Source organism: Perissodus microlepis, chromosome 19 (assembly GCF_051167445.1).
Source record: "Perissodus microlepis isolate ML-2025 ecotype Zambia chromosome 19, ASM5116744v1, whole genome shotgun sequence".
Taxonomy (NCBI): domain Eukaryota; kingdom Metazoa; phylum Chordata; class Actinopteri; order Cichliformes; family Cichlidae; genus Perissodus; species Perissodus microlepis.
In genome coordinates this window covers 1,466,468-1,474,023 of record NC_140479.1, presented here as the reverse complement: position 1 = coordinate 1,474,023, position 7,556 = coordinate 1,466,468, and positions in this window count along the sequence as shown.

The following is a 7,556-nucleotide window of genomic DNA, read 5'->3' as shown; positions in this document are numbered from 1 at the left end:
CCGCCTCCTAGAGCCCACATTTTTAGTGTACTGGAACTTATCTTTATCACTTTGTTAATGTTTATAATGTTTTAACCTTAAGCCTTTCGGGTTGTGCCTACTATGCCTGGTGTATTATTGGTTAGTTATGTCACCCGCCTGTTATTATATTTTATTGTATTTTGTGCTTTATATTTGTATTTATTATTGCTCTTAACTCATTCTGTGAAGCACTTTGGCATACCTGTGGTTTTTTAAATGTGCTATATAAATAAAATTGTATTGTATTGTAAAGTAGAATTGGGCTGAAAGATCTATCGCTTTATCACCTATTCAGGTTGTAAATCGTGTTTTTAAAAAGTAACTAAGTAACTAAGTAACTAAGTAATTAATTACTTTTGAAAATAAGTAATCAGTAAAGTAACGGGATTACTTTTTTGGGGAAGTAATCAGTAATTAGTTACTGATTACTTTTTTCAAGTAACTTGACCAACACTGGTGAAGACAGTCAGGGGTGAGAACACAAACCTTACCACTCGTCCTGCCCCCATAACAGAGAAGAATGACATTGACTGGCTCGTCAGCACAACAACTAATGACAATACAACATTAAGATAACTGAAATTAGATGGGTAAATAAACTTAGGTTACACCCCAACATATTTATTCTGCACAGAAAATGAACTCTAAATCATGAAACCCTTTTATTTATTGGACTCTTAACTGTAAATGAAATACATTGGTACCCAAGCATATGATTTTTAAACCTTTTATCAACTATTTATATTTTAACCATTTTTTATAACAGTAGACTTTTTTTCTTTACCCTGTAAGCCTGAATAATTGCAGACAGGGCTACACCCTCCCCCTTATAACCGTGTAGATGTCCTCATCACACCTCTGACTTCTCTTTAGCTTTACAGGGTGATGGTCTTCCTCACTTCCTAAGAACTTCTTCGATGTCTTAGAACGTCCCTTTGGTTCACTGACGTCTGGGGGGTTTAATTTTAGTTGAATGACCATACCATGGTGCATGATGGTAACAGGCTCACAAGATGGGTGACCTGGCCTTTCATATGTCAATCTCATGGGTGGTTTTGGTTTTCTCAGGGATTTTTGGGATGTGGAAAACTGTTCACTCTCATTTCTTGTACTTCTATGAGAATTGTCACTTCGGGTTCTGTTTGAAAAAGGTGAACTTATTTCACGTTCTTCTTCTTGCTCTCCCATAGACTCATTTGTCTCTTGAGCGTCATATTCCAGCATAGTAGGTGTACCATCTCCAGATGAGTTTTCACTTTCACTTTCTCCTACTGGTTGACTTTCTGCTGCTTCAAAATGTTCCTCCTCAGAAGTGTCATCCTCTTCCGAAGTCTGATGTGGCGTTGCCAGTTGTCTCCTGACCTCTTGCACACCAAAACTTTGAGGATTATGGACAGCTTCAAACATTTCATCTGATGATGCTGTGTCACTTCCTTCAAGTCAAGCCTTTTCCATTAAGCGTTGGAACATTGCAGGTGCTCCCGTGATCCCTTGTGGCATGCGCTCAAATTGATAGAAGCCCAGGGGGCAAATAAATGCCGTCTTTTCCTTGTCCTCCTCAGCCATCTCTATCTGATAGTAGCCACTACGCAGCTCTAGGACTGAGAACCATCGGCTGCCTGACAAGGAGTCCAAGGCATCATCAATGCGTAGCATTGTATACTGATCAGGTGTAGTGCGGTTGTTCAGTGTTCTGTAATCAATACAGATTCTTATATCCCCATTCTTTTTCCGCACAACAACAATTGGGGAGGCATAGGGGCTATGGGACTCTGTTATAATTCCAGCAGCCAACAGCTGCTGTATGTGTCGCCTCACATCATCAATGTCGGCTGGGGCTAGTCTCCTTGACCTCTCCCTGAAAGGTCTAGGGTCATGTAGATGAATGTGGTGTTCAACCCCTTTAGCCAAGCCAACGTCCCACTCATGCATTGAGAAGACATTTCTCCTCTCAGCTAACTTCTGCCAAAGTCTACTTTTCCACTCCTCAGAGATAGGGGAGTCCCCAAAATTGAAGAGGTTTGGATCTATTTTCTCAGTGGCAAGGTCAGAGGGTTGGACTGGGGTGACTGTATCCACGGCAAACATTTCAGCAATGACAGATCCCACTGGTATGGAGACTGTCTTTGTGGACTCATTTTGGAGGAGCACATTCAAGCTATTGCTGTCTATACCAGCATCTGAGAGCACACCTGGCTGTACCAGCACCTCGGCAGGGAGTAACTGGGTAGAGTGTGCATCAATCAAGATAAGGTCTTTGGAGGGGCCACTGTGCCTGTCTACTTTGCAGGTGGCATAGCAATTTGCTCCTGGGGCGATGGAGAGAGGGCAGGGCCCTTTCCATTTTATCTGTCCCAGCACATAATTTTTTTGGCAGTTGCTCCTGTGCCCTAATGGGGGCATACACAGACTGAATTCTCATGGAATGAGCTGTGTTCTGGTCACTTTTCATTTGCACCAAGTCCCATAGGCGGCGGAACAGAGACGTATTGGTGCCCACCAACACGGGGTTTGTTGCTGGTTTTTCGGGTCCGGAAAAATCAATGCGAGCACTTCTTCTCGCCCGGAGACACCAGTGATCTCCTTGGTAAACTCCATCTCTACAACAACATAGCCTTTGTAGGGATACTCTGTGTCAGCAAGTCCCCAGAGTCCCAAGCGAGAGAGAGGTTTTATGGGGACATCTGCCAAGTGTTGGTTATACCAGCTTTCAAAGATAATAGTCACGTTAGACCCACTATCAATAAGAGCCTCACAGGCCACATCATTGACTTTGACTGTGTGAATAAATGACGGGCCTACAAGACCCTCGGGCAGGCCTATGTCAGTTTCTGGGACTTCAACCTTGTTGGTCCAAGCAACGCATTGCTCTTCTCCTGTAGGATTTGGGTCCTCCTTGTTCGGACCAGATACTCCTCGTACTAATCGTATAAGTTTTCTTATGACTTTCTGCGGGTTCTCAGGTGCAGTGCACCTTGTAGCTATGTGACCATTTTCTCCACACTTATAGCAGAAATATTCATCACTCTCTCTAGAAGATGATGCTTTAAAAGAAGCAGGCTTGGGGCAAGAAGCTGCTTTGTGTCTGCGAGACTGAGTTGAGTGTTCTTGTGGGGGGTCACTTGTAGACTTCACCGCCATCACACTCATTTTATTTTCTAGTGCTTTCACTTGCTTTCTGAATGACCGTATTTCACTCTGCGAATCACTTTTCTGTTTTTGCTTCTCTGTTGGGGGTTTGAAAGTGCAATCAGACAGTGGTTGAATTCCTGAGTGGTTTCTTCCCTCTAACTGTGCTCTCAACTCTTGAATCTGAGCTTGCAGTTCACTCTGAGTGACCGCTTCAGACTCTCTCTCCTTTTCCACCTGAACTGTGCGAACCCTTTGGTGACACTTGTGGCCAGATGTGGTCTGGCTTTGTTTGGCTCCTTGGCGGCCTTCCTCTTCCATCACCTCTCAATGAGGGAGGATTTTCCATTCGCTCCCTTATTTTCAACTGAAGCAACATAAGCTCAGAAGTGGATCCTTTAACTAACTGCTCTAACCGAGCTTTGTTAGCAGCGCTAACTGGTAAGCCACCTCCCTGGACTACTTTAACAAGAGACCTCTCTAATCTTCGCAGAAACTCAGACAGGTGCTCACCAGGCTGTTGGTGAAGGGCTCTGAATGACAGGTAGAGCTCCTCTGCGGACTCCACTCTGCCGAAAATGGTCTCTACGGCCTCTATGTAATCCTGGGAACTAGCATCAGGTTGAGTCAGACGCACGGCCTGAATGATCTCCAAGGCAGGCCCTTTGAGACTTTCCAGTATGCGTCTACGTTTTTCTTTATCTGAGCACTCACCTTCATCTACTAGAAGTGTCGCTTGCTCCAACCAGATATCTAAGGCTTCTTCCCCAGCTGGGGTGGGACTGACCCCGGAAAATGTCCTTAGACGTCTATATGGATGGCTTTCAGGCTGTTTGTTTGTTCTGACCATTAACTCACCTATTGCACGGATGATGGCTTCAGAATTACCTTTAGAAGATATTTCTAATTTTAGAGATGTTGCACAAATGGAAGAAAGCAGTCTTACATATTTGTTTAATATGTGCGTTGAAGGACATGTCCTGGTCAAAAATGACACCAAGGTTCCTCACAGCGTTACTGGAGGCTAAGGTAATGCCATCCAGAGTATGAATCTGGTTAGATACCATATTTGTAAGATTTTCAGGGCCGAGTACAATAACCTCAGTTTGATCTGAATTTCAGAATCAATCAGAATCAGAATCAGAATACTTTATTAATCCCTGGGGGAAATTATTTTTTGTTACAGTGCTCCATTATAAACCAACATTAAGACAAGACAGACAATACGCTAACTAAGAATAGTACAATATATACATATATATACATACATAAGTCACTCATAAATAAATAGCTGGAAAAGAAACATGTGTAGTTGTAGCAGTAACCAGTGTGTTAAGTGGATGCGTTGTACAGGGAGATGGCCACAGGCCTCCTTAGAAGCAGAAAGTTAGCGGCCATCCAGGTCTTTATGTCTTTAAGACATTCCTGCAGTTTAACTAATTGGTGTGTGTTATCTGGCTTCATGCACAGATAGAGCTGGGTGTCATCTGCAGAGCAGTGAAAATGTATGCTATATCTTCTAATGATGCTGCCTAAGGGAAGCATGTATAGTGTAAACAGAATTGGTCCTAGCACTGAACCCTGTGGAACTCCATAATTAACCTCAGTGTGTGAAGAGGACTCTCCATTTACATGAACAAACTGGAGTCTATTAGATAGATATGATACAAACCACTGCAGCACAGTACCTGTAATACCTACAGCATGTTCTAATCGCTCTAATAGGATATTATGGTCGACAGTATCGAACGCTGCATTGAGGTCTAGCAGGACAAGCACAGAGATGAGTCCACTGTCAGAGGCCATAAGAAGATCATTTGTAACCTTCACTAAAGCTGTTTCTGTGCTGTGATGAGCTCTGAAACCTGACTGAAACTCTTCAAATAAACCATTCCTCTGCAGATGATCTGTTAGCTGTTTGACAACTACTCTTTCAAGGATGTTTGATATGAAAGGAAGGTTGGAGATTGGCCTATAATTAGCTAAGACTGCTGGGTCTAGAGATGCTTTTTGAGTAAAGGTTTAACTACAGCCAGCTTGAAGGCCTGTGGTACATAGCTGATTATTAGAGATAGGTTGGTCATATTTAAGATCGAAGAATTAATTAATGGCAGGACTTCTTTGAGCAGTTTTGTAGGAATGGGGTCTAAAAGACATGTTGATGGTTTGGAGGAAGTAATTATTGAAGTTAACTCAGAAAGATCAATTGGAGAAAAAGAGTCTAACTTAACATCAATGGTGCTAAAAGTAGCTGTAGATGATATTACATCTGTGGGATGTGTTATGTTTACATACACTGCTAAGATGGTGAAGGGTTACTTTACAGGGGGACTGAATATGAACATATACTCAGTTACCAGTAGGGGGCTCTGTGACTGATAGTGATAGAAGGATAGAAGAAGAAAAGAGTATTGTGGTATGTTTTGGATGGCTAACTACTGCTGAATACACGTTCCATTATAAACCAAGCTCCGTCTCCGTTCTTCTGTCTAAACACCACAGGATGATTATTGGTAATTTTTTCTCTAATGATAAAAATTTTATTTGTGAAGAAGTTCATGAAGTCATTACTAGTTAACGTTAAAGGGATGGTTGGCTCAACAGAGCTCTGACTGTTTGTCAGCCTGGCTACAGAGCTGAAGAGAAACCTGGGGTTGTTCTTATTTTCTTCAATCAGTGATGAATAGTAAGATGTTCTGGCTTTGCGGAGGGCTTTCTTATAAAGCAACAAACTATTTCTCCAGGCTAAATGATGATCCTCTAAATTTGTGACACGCCATTTCCTCTCCAGCTTACGAGTCATCTGCTTTAGGCTACGTGTTTGAGAATTATACCACGGAGTCAGGTACTTCTGATTAGAGACCTTCGTTTTCACAGGAGCTACAGTATCCAGAGTCGTACGTAGTGAGGAGGTAAAATTATTAACAAGATGATCGACCTCTGTTGGGGTAGCGTTCAGATAGCTGCTCTGCTCTGTGTTGGTACAGGGCATTGAAGATGATAACAGTGGGTGGATTATATTCTTAAATTTAGTTACAGCACAGTCAGAAAGACATCTACTGTGATAAAGTCTACTCTCCACTGCTGTGTAATCAATTATTGTAAATGTAAATGTTATCAGGAAATGATCAGACAGGAGAGGGTTTTCAGGAAACACTGTTAAATGTTCAGTTTCTATGCCATATGTTAAAACAAGATCTAGAGTGTGATTAAAGTGGTGGGTGGGTTCTTTTACATTTTGAGAGAAACCAATTGAGTCTAATAACAGACTAAATGCCATGTTGAGGCTGTCATTTTTAGCATCTACATGGATGTTAAAATCACCCACAATAATTATTTTATTTGAGCTCAGAACTAAATTAGATATAAAGTCTGAGAAATCAGAGAGAAACTCTGTGTAAGGCCCAGGTGGACGATAGATGATAACAAGTAAGACTGGTTACTGAGTTTTACAGCTGGGGTGGACGAGGCTAAGCATCAGGCTTTCAAATGAATTAAAAGTCTGTCTTGGTCTTTGGTTGATTAATAGGCTGGTGTGAAAAATTGCTGCCACACCGCCCCCTCGGCCTGTGCTTCGAGGTTTCTGGTAGTTAGAATGACTCGGGGGTGTTGATTCATTTAAACTAACATAATCATCCTGCTGCAACCAGGTTTCTGTAAGGCAGAGTAAATCGATTTGTTGATCAATTATTAAGTCATGTACTAACAGAGACTTGGAGGAGAGAGACCTGATATTTAATAATCCACATTTCACTGTTTTACTCTTTGGTTCAGATGTGGATACTGTATTGTTCTTTCTTTGTGATTGTTTATGTTTAAGTTGTTTATTGCTGCTTTTTAGTTTGTTTTTTGTCTTTTTGGGAGCTGACACAGTCTCCATGGAGATGGGTGTTTGGGGGGGGGGTAGCAGGAGGAGAGAAGCAGCAGAGAGGCGTGTAAGACTGCAACTCTGCTTCCTGGTCCCAACTCTGGATAGTCATATTTGTGTGTCGTTATGTGCAACTATATATTCCATTATATCTATGGATGATACATGTGTATATGCTGTGTGTATATGTGTATTTATACATTTAAAAAAATATGTACACATATATATGTATTTATATGTGTGTGAAAGAAAAGCATCCTAGCTGGAGTAAAAAAGTTGTCAGAAAAATAAATACTCAAGTACAGCACAGATATCTGACAATTCTACTTAAGTACAGTAACAAAGTGTTTGTACTTTGAAATGTGATTACTTCTGTTCTTGATGCAGTTTTTTATTTTACATATGGATATTACTTTTAACAAAGTAATAGTAAAAGTAATATGTCCACACTGTAGACTACACCACTACCTTTTCTCCTCCTCCTTTTTCTCCTCCAGTTGAGCTACTGGGAACAGCACTCTACAAGAACCGGATTTCG